The 13,369-nt window shown below is 36.6% G+C and overlaps 1 protein-coding gene across 1 annotated transcript in view; it reads left to right on the forward strand.

Annotated features, from left to right (window-relative positions):
* The first annotated feature begins 4,964 nt into the window (after positions 1 to 4,964).
* Positions 4,965 to 13,369, forward strand: part of INPP4B (inositol polyphosphate-4-phosphatase type II B) — a 620,782-nt gene continuing 612,377 nt past the window's right edge. The window contains exon 1 of the mRNA XM_049770019.1: positions 4,965 to 5,035. The gene's annotated coding sequence lies outside the window, so the exon portion shown is untranslated. The remainder of the gene's footprint in view (positions 5,036 to 13,369) is intronic.

Genomic DNA, 13,369 nt, shown 5'->3' on the forward strand with positions numbered 1-13,369 from the left:
GAACACTCCCAAGGGAGAAGATGGGAGATGTTTCACCACATCTGCTCTGTATTAGGAAAAGGTGCTTCCAGATGTTTGGTGTGCACTTAATAGGAGACCTCTGAAGTTTGGTGTGTTAGTGGGCACAATGGTCTGGCTTCTAATAAATCTAAAGCATAAAGGTAAGCTATTGCTCATGATGACTACAAAGAAGAGTCGCTGAACCAACATTAGCCCATTATCCCAAGGTGTGATAGTGTATTCTGTAAAGGATCACATGTTGCTGGGACTATTATGAGGCTGTCTTGGTCTTGTCTCATCAGGATACCAACAGGGCCAAACTGGTCTTAACAGACAGAGACTGAAGATGTCACTCAACTGTGAATTTGTAGATATAGGAAATGATAAAGTGAAGCAGAATAATTGTCATCAGACATAGCAGTTGAAAAGTTCTTAGTAGTGGAAGAAGACTGAACCATCTCTGGAGAACATGGAAAAGCATCCACTAGATAGGAATTATTTTATTTTTGGTCTGGGGCCACACCAAACAGTACTCAGAGCTTCCTGGCTCAGAGCTCGGGAGAAACACTCAAATAGTGCACAATAGTCTATGTAGTGCCAGACACTGGACCTAGGGGTCTTCACCTACAAAATATGTGCTCCAGTTCTTTGAATTCTCTCAAAACTAAAACCAGTTTTAGATGCATATGAGCCTTAATTTAGTGATCAAGTGATCACTTAGTGATCATTTTACATCTTCACTTACTCTCTTTCTCCAGTTTTCTCCACTCCTACCCCACATTTTATAAGCCTGGGGACTGTGGTAAATTGGCAGGGAAAGATTGCAAATGAGCAGGACCACTGTGTCCCTTTTAGTGGTATTGGTTTCCATTTGTGGCTGCTTACAGCCATGAGAGAGGACAATTCAAACTATCTTTTGAATATGAGTTTTAATAGTCTCACTTTTAAATTGATATTGCACTCAGTGATTCAATGTTTTGTTTTAAATTCCAAGGCATCAAGGTATGGGTAAGGGCCCAAATCTAATTGACTCAAAATTTTTATTTTCTAGTGCTACCATACCAAATGACCAAACCTTGTGGCTTTATTATCTCTGAGTTTTGGAGGCTAGGATTTCAATGCAAAAATCTTCAAGGAAATGCCCTATCTGACCATCCCAGGGGAGAATGGTCCATCTCCAATAGGATTCTCTTTTTGCTTCTTGTGCTAATGGGTTATTTGAATCCCTTCGTTATTGACTGCTCATTTTCTTCCTCCTTCATCATGTGGCAGCCCTCCTCTGTGTCATTGCCTTCACAGCTCATTCTCCTCACTCTATATCTGATTTTTGTGCTCTATCTTGTAAAAACACTAGAAAAATAGTGAATGAAGTATTCACCTCCATACAACACCATCTTCACCACCATTTAATGACACCTGCAAAGAACTCTATTTTTTTGGTGAAGCAAGGTAGTTTATATTGAAAATTATTTTGAAATATATGATGGAGATAAAGGGAGACATGTATTTGAGAGAGAGAGCACAGACTTCTGAGTAGAAATAAGCAAGCAAAGAAAGAGCCACACAAGTGTGGCATGTGTTCAATAGAGAACCTGGGCTTGCAAACACGCCTGAAAGGCTCCACTTTTTAAATAAAGTCACATTCACTTACTTTGGGGGAAATTTCAGCATATCTTCTGGGGAATCCAATTCAATCCACAATGGATGATTTGGAGACTTTATTCTGCTTGATTCCTGCATGCTGGACATAAGGGCTATTGTTGGTGTGAACCAAAGTCTTTTTAGTTTCTTTATTTCTAATCATCTATACTGTACTCTTTCAAAGCAGACATTTGGAGGGTTTGAGTCTAAAAATTTTGTTTCTTAATCTGTTCCTATCAGGGATGCAGCTATTGGAAATGTCTCTTTCAATTTTGCCCATTTTCCTTTTAGTGCAGTTGCCAATTTTTCTCTTCTTTGACATTCTCTGAGCAGTTTAATAGGAGACTGAGAAGCACAATGAACCCTGGAAGTCAGCCCATGTTAATCTGCTCTCCATCTATTTTTTCAGCCTGCCTGGTCTTTGTGTGTATTATCCCAGCTCCCTGGAAAAGCATAGCCCCACTTACCTGCCTACAGACTTAGTCTTTCACAATTTTTCTCTTTTGTGAAAATTTCTTAGACCAAACAGGAATGATTGTCAGTCAGTGTGCACCAGTTCAGCTATTCTGATTGATTTTTTTGAGAGATTATATTTTAAATCTGTCTTTCTGACTGTTGAGTACTCTTGCACTACTTTTGGTTGCTTTCACACATTATGTATTGTATAGTGATGGTACTCATAGCCAATTAGTTGAAATATTTGTCTATAGGGATGCACAAGCTTTTCCTTTTGCTTCTTCTGGATTCTTTCATAAATCTGGACTTGCAGTAGAGACTCAGTAGGTGCAGACTGAATTGTATTGAATATTTTCAAGTGTAAACAAGGGCCTATTGCTTTAAAGGGAGAGGCTAGAGTGATAATATAGTGGGGAGGGAACTTGCCTTGCACAGAAATGACCTGAATTCAATTCATGACATTCCATATGGTCCACTGAACCTACCTGAAATGATCCCTACCTACAGAGCCAGGATTGATCCCTGAGCACTGCTGAGATTGGCCCTCCAACCCTCCTCCCCAGCTACTTCCCCTAATGGACTAGGACAGGAGAAATATTACAGTGGGTAGGGCACTTGCCTTGCTCATATTGACTCAGGTTTGATCATTGATACCTGATATGGTTTCCTGACTATGTTATATCATTTTTCTAGAGATTTCTTTAAACTAAGATCCTTAGCCAAAATAAGGGGAACTAGTCTTGCTGTAGCATTAGTGCATATTTATCTTCATGAAATGCTCTTTTGTTTTTTCTAACCATCTCCTCAAAGACTTAAACTTATTCCTAATTTTCTTTATCATCACACTTGTCAGCCAATGAGGCACTGTCCAGTGTGAAATGATTTTTATCACTTTTTTTTTTTTTTGAGTTTTGGGCCACACCTGGTGACACTCAGGGGTTACTCCTGGCTATGCACTCAGAAGTCGCTCCTGGCTTGGGGGACCATATGGGACGCGGGAGGATCGAACCGCTGTCCATCCTAGGCTAGCGCTGGCAAGACAGACGACACCTTACCTCTAGCGCCACCGTGCCGGCCCTGATTTTTTATCACTCTTTCATATGGCTAACCAGAGCAATGAATTTTCTTGATATCACAATAATTTTTTTAAGGAGAATAAAGAACCAGAGAGACAGTATAACAAGTAGGACACTTGTCTTTTATGTGATTGGTTGATTCTCACACCAGATGGGGCCCCTGAGCTCTACCAGAAGTGACCCTTTTGGGAAGAGCCAGAAGTTACTCCTGGACACCTCCAGGTGTGGATCCAAAATAACAAAAATAATGGTAATTGTAATAATGATGTTGATAATAATATATAATTAATAATTAAATAATAATAGCTAATATTCATGAGTTCTGAGTTCTTTTTATGAACTTATCTTAGTTACCAAAGCATTATTGAAGAGGAAGAAAGATGATTCTTAAGGATAAATAAGGTTTGCAGAATTTCAGAGTTTCATTTTTTAACCGAATTTACACAGCCAGGCAGCTGGGGGAATTGCTGTTACAGTCCTATTATCAAGATTGTTTTAATCAATTCATACTGTTTTGAGGGCAGAAAGAAGTTTTCCAGGCAGAGCTCAGGAGGCCCAAGTACTTTGTCCAGAGTCTTAGCCAACCTGGCAACTCCTATGGCAGGCCCAAGAACATTGTGCTGGTCTGAACTCTGTGGTGCCAGGGATGACCTGGGTAGTACTCAGGGGGTTCAGGGCTCTACCTACTTCAGTTGGGGGAATCATAGGTTGTCCAGGATAAAGTTGGGTCAACTACATGTAAGGCATGTGCCTTAATACCTCTTCTATCTCTCCAACCCAATGCATATTAGTTATTATTATAAGTATAGAGGGGTGACTTAGAACACACCAGTGGTGCTCAGGGTTACTCCTGGATTTACTTTCAGAAATTACTCCTGGCATGCTCGGAGGACCATATGGGATGCTGGAGATAAAATCCGGGTTGGTTGCATGCAGGGCAAACTTCCTATCCCTGTGCAATTGCTCTGGCTCAGCTTATTATTTTTTAATTTTATTTGTACGCTGTTAATGCTTCTCCACTCAACACTTTTACGGTAAATGTAAAAAATATTTAACCTGTCTGTTTGGCATTGCTTTCTGGAAAGCTACTGCTCAGATTTGAATTTCTTATCCTACAATTTGAACATTCAGATAATGATGTCATAAAATCTTTTATGGGATACTCCTCAAGATTGTTATATGCTGAGGGAGGGAATACGATCTATTTTCATAACTTTTGATTTCCTCCCTGTTGCAGCACAGAAAAACTCTTAAATTGCTTCTCCTAAGCAGGGGGGCCAACAATTATTTGCAGTCATCATACAATATTTTACTTCGCCACTTTTTTGGGGAAGGACAAGACTAGAAAACGCCCAAAATTTCATGAATATTTTAAAAACCGTGCTTGCTGGGAGGAAGGAAGAAAGTAAGTTTAGATAATTGAAATTCCATTTCAGTTCGTTGTATTCCAAGTAAATGTTTGGTCCCAACATGGCTGCTATCTCGCCTTTTGAGGTGTTGGAGGCTAATGCTTTTCCTTGCTTCAGTGCTACTATTGGTCCCAAGTGAGCAAAAAAGAGATAAATGCAAGAAAAGTGGGCCTGAGGATGCACCACAGTCATATCTGTTCTTAGTTGTAGGGGAGAAGGGACCTTTGGGGAAGTTATTTGGCATTTAGTACAAGTGGTTCCGAGGCATGGAGCTGAATATTTTGTTAAATGATTTTCTTCTCTGACCTTTATAGCTAATGAATCTTTTTTAAGAAGCATTTAGAGAGGAAAAAGGTGGTTTTTATTAATCTTTGTTCTTTTTGCCCACAGAACCCAAAGAAATGGTGTTACCTGGCAAGAGGTCTTCTGTCTGTTCTAAGAAATCAGACCAAGGTACTGTTTAATTTTAATATAATTTTAAGACTGCCTATCTCTGATACATTAAATTGTTTTGTTTTCTTTAGTTACTGATTTTAGCTATTAAAAAGTGAATTACTATCTGGAAAAAAGGGGGTGGTTTATGTGGATCATCATTTTTGTAAAGTGAATATGAAAGATATTGAAAAGACAAGAAAGATATATGAAAGAATTTCAATTAGGGTACTATGTTTGCAAATGATAAGCAATATGATAATTAGATTTTTTATCAAGTTACAGGCACGAGATTTTTCTTTAATATAAGTATTTTGAGGGGCTCTTTCAGTCTTTTTTTAATATGCAAAAAATTTCCAAATTCTTAGAAATATTCACTCAAGTTTTATGTAGATAACCTCTTAAAAAGCATTTTTTAAAAAATATAATTCTATCATACTTTTATTAAATAGTATGCCAGTTATGCTCCATAGAGTTAGTATATGGTCACTAAATTTTCTGGTTGCTACGTGATTTATTTTTGTTGGCCTAAGAATCTGAGCACTATTACATATATTCTAATGACATAACCTTATGAGCAGAATTGAGCATGGATGCAGATATATAATTATCATGTTTTATAAATAAAACTACTAATACAAGAGTTTTTAATGGAAAAGTTTCTGAAACATTAGAATTGTGATAATTAGATCTATTAGTACAATCTACTTAAATAGCAAGGACGTTACAGTATGTTTATGAGCATAAGATATTTATTAAGGGGTTCGAGAGATGGCACAGTGGTAGGGCATTTGCCTTATACGCTGCTGACCCAGCATGGACCTGGGTTAAATCACCTGTGTTTTATATGGTCCCATAGCCAGAAGTGATTTCTGAGTGCGTAGCTATGCATAACTCCTGAGCACCACTGGGTGTGGCCCAAAACCAAGAGGGGGGGGGGAGGAGAGAGAGAGGGAGAGAAAAAGGGAGAGAGAGAGAGAGAGATTTACTGAAATAACGGTTACTTTTATGTTTGACAAATTGCTGAATTTCTAAAATCAGATGAGTGTGGAAATAAATGAGCATTTATAATTATAGATGTCAGCAGAAAACTTGTTTCTAAACTTTAATTTTGGGTTGAGACAAAATAAATTGGTTGAATTATAAATTGGGGTATTTCTACTGATTCCTAGCTTTCAGTTCATTCCCTAAAAGAGGTACATTGCTTTCCTCTAAAGGGAAATTTAAGTGGTAGGCATTTTATTCAAGTTTTGTTTACTAAAATGTCTGTTCAAACTAGAAAGTGGCTTTCAGTAGTCCCTGGCATCGATTTATGGTCACCTGTTTGCCTGGAACTTTTAAGTTTGACTCTGATAAGAGAGATATTGGAAAAGACCTATCTAGGCAATATGTGAAGTAGTCAGAGCTGAGCTTCAGGAGGGAGGCACAAGAAGATATGTCCAGGCAATCTCTATTGTGGGGTGGATGCAATGTGGTCAGGACACATAATGATATTATAATGGTACACTGCTGAGTTGTATTATTCGTGAAACCCTGCCATTAACAGTATTGTCAACCACAGTGCCTAAACACTTAAAAGATTTAGAAAAATACATTTAAAAAGGGAATAAAAATGAAAAAGTGCTTCTTGTGATGGTGATGGGGAAATTAATGGAAGATGATCCAGTAACGACAGAAATTGAGATGAGTCAGTGAAAAAAGGTCAAAGATCTTTTACTTTTGATATAAAGGATCAGGGAACAATCCAATTCAGAATACTTTCTTGTGAAGAAATTTTCCAGAAAAATGCAGACACATGAACTGATTGAATTATTTCATCTTCTACAGATTTAAGATATGGATGACACAGATTTTGACCTGAATGTAGGGAAGGAAGAGTTGAGGTAGAAAGAAAGAAATTCCCATCCTCTGGTAGAATGACCAGCCAGAGGAACCAAATCTACTTTCTTCTTGCATAAAAGAAAAACAATAGCAAACAGTTCAGTCTAATAGCAGAGCCCACAAGTTTGCTAAACTAAAAGTTTTGCTAAATTTGTTTTCTAGGAGAGGTGAGCTTGTGTGGAAATTGGAAGTTGGGGTATCAAGGAAGAAAGTGACCTCCTACTGTCATCTCTCACTATTGGTCCTAATCTTAGTGTTGGAGACATACTGGTGAAGGTGCTATTTTCAGATGCATGGGCTTGTCTGGTGAGCTTTTATTTTCTAGTTGCCCATGATGACTAATAGGCTCATTTTGTGTAGGATTAGCCTGCAGTGGAGCTTAGAGAACAATCTATTGGGTGATGGGTGTGTAGCCTTTTTAAAGTTCTACATTTCCTTTCTTTAAAAGGGAAATTTAAGTAGTTTGTCTAAGTTTTTGATATATAAAGTTATTTGTCTCTATGAGCCATAATGTTCTTAATATTGCCAAAGAGAGAGAAACTTCAACTAAGTTAGATCAGAATATTCTTCTTTACACCAAAGAAGATTAACATACATAATTAGCATCCACTTTTTTGTTCTATTTTTACATAGGTTTTATTTCTTAAAAATATGACATTAAATTAAGAAGATTTTGTATCCAGAATTTATTTTAATTTGTTAGGATTGGATTGTTATACTTAACTATTAATATAGTAAATTGAGATAAAGTATCAAGGGTTCAGCAACATTGTAGGTTTTATTAGAGAAGAAATTTGGAGACTTTAAAATAAACTATCATATAAGGATAGTGTATAGCTGTTACTTAGGTTTAAGAGCACTAAAATATTGCAAATATATTTTGGTATATATTGAAACAGATTTAAATGTTAAATTCATTGTGGTTCATTAGTACTAGCTATAGTGCTACTTCTATTCTGTGACCCTGCAGTGCTTAAGGGTTATTCCTGGCTCTGTGCTCAGAAATCCCTCCTGGCAGGCATAGGGGACCATATGGGGTGCCAGGATTTGAACCACCATCCATCCTGGATTGTCTGTTTGCAAGGCAAATGCCCTACCGCTGTGCTTTCTCTCTGGCCTGCATGTTGTGTTTTAAAGGCTTAAAACTGCTATTCTAAAGAACTTATTACTGATTATATTTTATATTATTTAATAATACCCATTATAAAAATCACAATGAAAGTAAAGTATGAGAAGTTAGACTGACTAATAAACTTGTGGCCATGAATTTAACTAATTGGAAATGTGTCTACTGCCATCTGATAAAAGGTATGAGACATTTATCACATTGATTGAGTTGGGTGCCATGTATGATATTTGCAGGGTTTTTTGTTTGTTTTGGTTTGGTTTGATTTTTGGGTCACACCGGTGATGCCCAGGGGTTACTCCTGGCTATGCGCTCAGACATTGCTCCTGGCTTGGGGGATCATGTAGGATGCTGGGGGATCGAACTGCAGTCTGTCCTAGGTCAACCACATGCAAGGCAAATGCCCTACCATTGCACCACCGCTCCGGCCCTATATTTGCAGGTTTATAGGAATGTAGCCATAACAACATCACACAAAGCAACCTCCCAAAGAGTATTTAAACTGTACATTAGAGACTATGAATAAAATGTCTTCTAGAAGAAATGAAATGTAATTCATTTAAATAGAATCTGTCGCTTTTTAGTAATTTTTGTCATTTAGAAGAGTCCTCAGTATTCTTCACTGAATATTATTAGATTCTCTAGGAAACAATCTTTGAAGAGGTTTTTAAAAAAATCCAAGATTGTAGATAATAGCATTTTCTAGAATTAGCATACTCTAGAATAAATTCTGTTAATAGTCAGCTCTTCCCTTAACTTCCAAAATGTATTTATTTTCTTATTTGTTTCTCTCCTGTCCTGAACACTTTGGTCTTTGTTTATGTTTCAAACCACACTCAGAGTGCCCAGTTTTATTTCTCCATTATTTCAAAAACCTTAAAATTCTTCAAGCTCCTTTCTGTGAAGCCTTTTGTTCCCCTATCATACTGTTATTAATTTTGTCTGGGTGGTACTGAGGTCTAACTCAGGGCCTCACACATGCAAGGCAAGTGCTTTTACTTTTGAGCCATGTCCACTACCCTAATACTCTACCTATTTTTTTCATTAAGGCCTGCTCATTGATAAAGTCACCATAATTCGTCACATTGTCACAACTGCTATATACTGCTATAATTACATGTGAGGTATATGTGTGTATATCTTATGTTTATAATATATGGATGATTACATGTGATATACAGATATACAGGATTTACTTCACTTTTTATTATATTAAAAGGTCTTTCAGAGATCTTTCTGACTGCCACCTTTAGTTCCATGTGTGAGTAAAGAGAGTTTGCATGAATGAGCTTCTTGCATCTCTAGGATTTTAGCTGAAGCAATATTTAAAAGGCCAAGTGCTTCTATTGTACTTAAGAGAGTTATAACATATCTGTGTTATGTATTAATTAGGTCACAGTGGTCCTCAAACTATGGCCCGCGGGCCACATATTGTATTTGTATCTGTTTTGTTTCTTCATTGCAAAATAAGATATATGCAGTGTGCATAAGAATTCGTTCATAAGTTTTGTTTTTACTATAGTCAGACCCTCCAATGGTCTGAGGGACAGTGAACTGGCCCCCTGTTTAAAAAGTTTGAGGACCCCTGATTAGGACAACTTTAAAAACCTGCTCTCAATTATGGCATCACCATGAGTGAGAATAAGATCTTAATTTAAATGTTCTAATTTACTAGGCAAATAATTTTGAGCTGTTCAAACATGTTCTCTTCACAAATGAATTGTCTAATTGTAGCATCCTGTTACTTTGTGCAACTCTGCATTTACCATGGGAGAAAAATCTAACATGAGCTACTCAACAGAGATACCATTTCCTTTGAACCCAAACCACAATTTGAGTCCACCAGCCACTACATACCTTACACTAGAATTAGTATGTGGAAAAGTTATATTGTCAATGTTCATTTTATTTACTTATCCTTCAGCATGTAAATGTTTGGCCTCTACTATAGTAATAAGTTCTTTAATTGGCATAAAGTACACATAGTATACAAGACTCTTTTTGCCTTAACTCACACAATGTACCTTACATCCATGCAAACAGATGCTAAGAATTACAATCTTTTATATGCTTGTAGAAACCATCTCTATGTTTCACTTTGTTTTTGCAAAAATTTTAATTTCTTCTATGTTCCTCTGTTCATTGTCATTCATTTGGATGCGCCATAGAAGCTAATCCAAACTTTAAGTTTTCAATAATTGTTGAGTCTCATATCTAGAAATATTGTGGCCATTTTATGTGTGTTTTTAGTTATGGAATCTGAAATCACACATTTCCAGCCCTGAAGGAAGGTCACCTAGTAAATGTAAGATATGAAGTGAGAGAGGAGTATGATTGCTTGTAGAGTTGAAATGAAGATGAGTCTTTTGAGGATTCAGAGGCTTGGGAAGGAATTGTGTTCTGTAATGCTTTAGCAGAAACGTTGCTTTTGGTTTCTTCAGTTTTGTGTAACAGCTTTACTAAGGAACTGGAGGACAAGTTATAGGGAGACTATGTGAGCACAGGGAATAATTTGTAACAAGAAATGTCCTTGTTGATAATGTTTGCCCCTTTCTTTCTCTAGATCTATACTTGTAATGCATTTAGCATTTAAAAAATAATGCCACTAGGTGTCAGCAGGGTTCTTGTGACCTTAGTAACAACAACAACAACAACAATAACAACAAAAAGGCTCTTAATTAGAACATCTTATCTGAACAGGAAGTACTCACTCAGAAAATTCACTATGTAATTCTAAAGGTATGAGAAGGAGGATAACAAAAATCATAAAATGCTTAGAATATGTGGAGATCTGGTTTCTGTTAGCTCAGAATGAGTTCATTTTGACCACTTGATCTCTTCTCACCAAGAATGTGTCTGTAGTACTATGGGTGAGGCAACCAAATTTGCCAGAAATTTTACTGGAACCAGTACTAGAAATTTGTTTCAAGGCTTGGTGGTTCACTTATGCTGTGATGGCATAATTTTGTGCTCTTTCGGTTTGTTTCCTTCTGCTTAGGGAGAAGTAATTTGGCATTAATTTTTCATTATCCGCATCTGTGTGCTGTTTATTTAAATATCCTCACTTTCCTGTATCTCTGCTCTGCTACCAGATACTCAGTACATTTTTATAGAGGCCAAAAAAATTTTTTTGCATGCTTGCTTATCAATTGATTAAAAAAACAACAACAACCCTGAAAAGTTCATTTTTCATGAACTTTCATGCATATCAAGATTGGTTCTTAAAACAGTAAGCAACTTCTCTCAGATGTCATTTTTCATAAATGAATAAGAAAACTGCATTAGGTAACATTGTTTTAAATCAAATTTGTGTCAGTGGGAAGATTCATACAAATTTGAGGAATTTTTTTGTCCTCAGTACTTAGTCTTAGATAATTGGTTATGAGTTGATCAAGTATCAAACAGATTTTAAGTAATTATGAAAAATTGACTTATTTAAATTTATTTCCCTTGGAAAAACTTTGCTTTTAGTGCACTTAAAAAACTTAAGAAAAGCTGGTAAAAAGAATGATGAAGAACTTTCCTTTCCTCATACTAGTTCTGCCAAGGAACATGTTATTTTAAATACTGTACATTCAAACACTCAGGATTGTTCAGAATAGTTTTAGTTGAGCAGTGAGGTAGAGTCAAATTAAACTGATATTTAGGTCAAAGAAATGTTTCTTCTCCTACTGTAGTTGTTCTATTGGAGAATTATTGGCTTGATGTCAAAAGATGATCATTAAATCTATTAACTTTTGCCTTCATTCTTTAAAATGTTTAGTAAAAACATTTTCTCCAAGATTGTGCTTGTATGTATAGGGAATAAGACCAACCATTAGAATGCTGCTGCAGGTATGTGGCTCAGGTAATTTTCTCACATGGAGCATGGGCAGAGCTTTTAATAAATAGAAGTACCGGTACTTTCAAAACCAGGTGTTAAGACACATTTTAGATATTTAGTTAAGACATTTGTTGAATTAAAATATAAAACATAAAGATCCACGTATTGGGTGAGGCCATACCAGGCACCATGTTTCTAACCCCTTAGCCAATGGGACTGATGAAGTGTAGTAACAAAAAAATAATTCACAAGCAATCAATTAAAGTTTCATTGGAATCAACTCGCTTTTATTCCATGGCCTTTCTCTGTTATGACTGTGCCTAACTCATGTATTTTTCTCATAACCTCTCTGCTGCTTCTCTGCTATGCTTCTGCTGTCTCCTCTTTGCCTCTTTCTGCTTCTCTCTGACCCCCCCCCCGCAGACATTTTTATTCTTTATTAAAAACAGCCCACCCCATCCCAGTATGGGTGGGCCTGATCATCCAGGTGGAATTAATATCTCAAAAGAGGAGGTTAGGGAAATAGGAAGCTGGGGGAAGTGATACCTTACAAACAATGAATGTGGCGTGGAAAATTGCACTATTACTCCCAGTACTTCAGTCCTTAGCAATTATCCAGACTGGGAGGAGATTTGGGCATCTATCTTTAGTTGGTAACTTTCTTCATCATTGAAACAGTACAATGACAGAGCTGTTCTTGGAGTTTGATTAGAGATGCCAACAGTCCATAGATCATTTTAGTCCCATCTTAAGAAAATAAATTCTCTTCCAAAACACACAAATGCTTTCCCCTCAACACAGCCATTTGCCTATGCATTGAGATTATGTCCAAGTATTGAGGCTGATCTGGAAATTCAGACACCTCAGCCTGAAATTAAACACTACTTTTCTTCTTTATATTCCCCATACCAGATGTTTCTCTATCCAGATATTACTTTGTTGCCCATCCAACAAATTTTGTTTTCATTGCATGTGATTCACTTATTTTTATCGTGAATACTTTATACTTGCCATTACTTCTCCTTCACCTCCTTTCTTATTTTAAATTCCAGGGACAGAAGAATGTGAAAGGGACGCTTTGGGGAGACAGATGGTTTATATTCAAATTGCAGATTGGTGACTGAATAGCTTTCTAACCCATGGGATCACATGGTGGGTTCTCTGAGGAAAAAAAAACTGAGAAAGAGAAAGAAATAAATGATCAAGTCAATGTTAATGTTCATGTAGGGAATTATCATCAACTTAGAGTAGTTATTGGCACATGGTAAATTCCCAAAGAATATTGGATACTCTACATTCTGTCAAGGCAATCTCTAAATTCACTTTTATAAAATATTGTCTCAAATCATCTCGTACTTTACGTTCACTGGTGTGTGTTTCCAGCTACTTACCCTTTCCACCAGCAATTTTGTTTGATGACATTTTGGTCTTGTTTATTATTTTATATATATCAATAAGAGGAGAATAATACTTATAGCCTTACCTAGGATTATTGTGAAGTTAGAAAATAAGAGTAATATTAGGA

The sequence above is a fragment of the Suncus etruscus genome, chromosome 3, assembly GCF_024139225.1.
Source record: "Suncus etruscus isolate mSunEtr1 chromosome 3, mSunEtr1.pri.cur, whole genome shotgun sequence".
Classification (NCBI taxonomy): Eukaryota; Metazoa; Chordata; class Mammalia; order Eulipotyphla; family Soricidae; genus Suncus; species Suncus etruscus.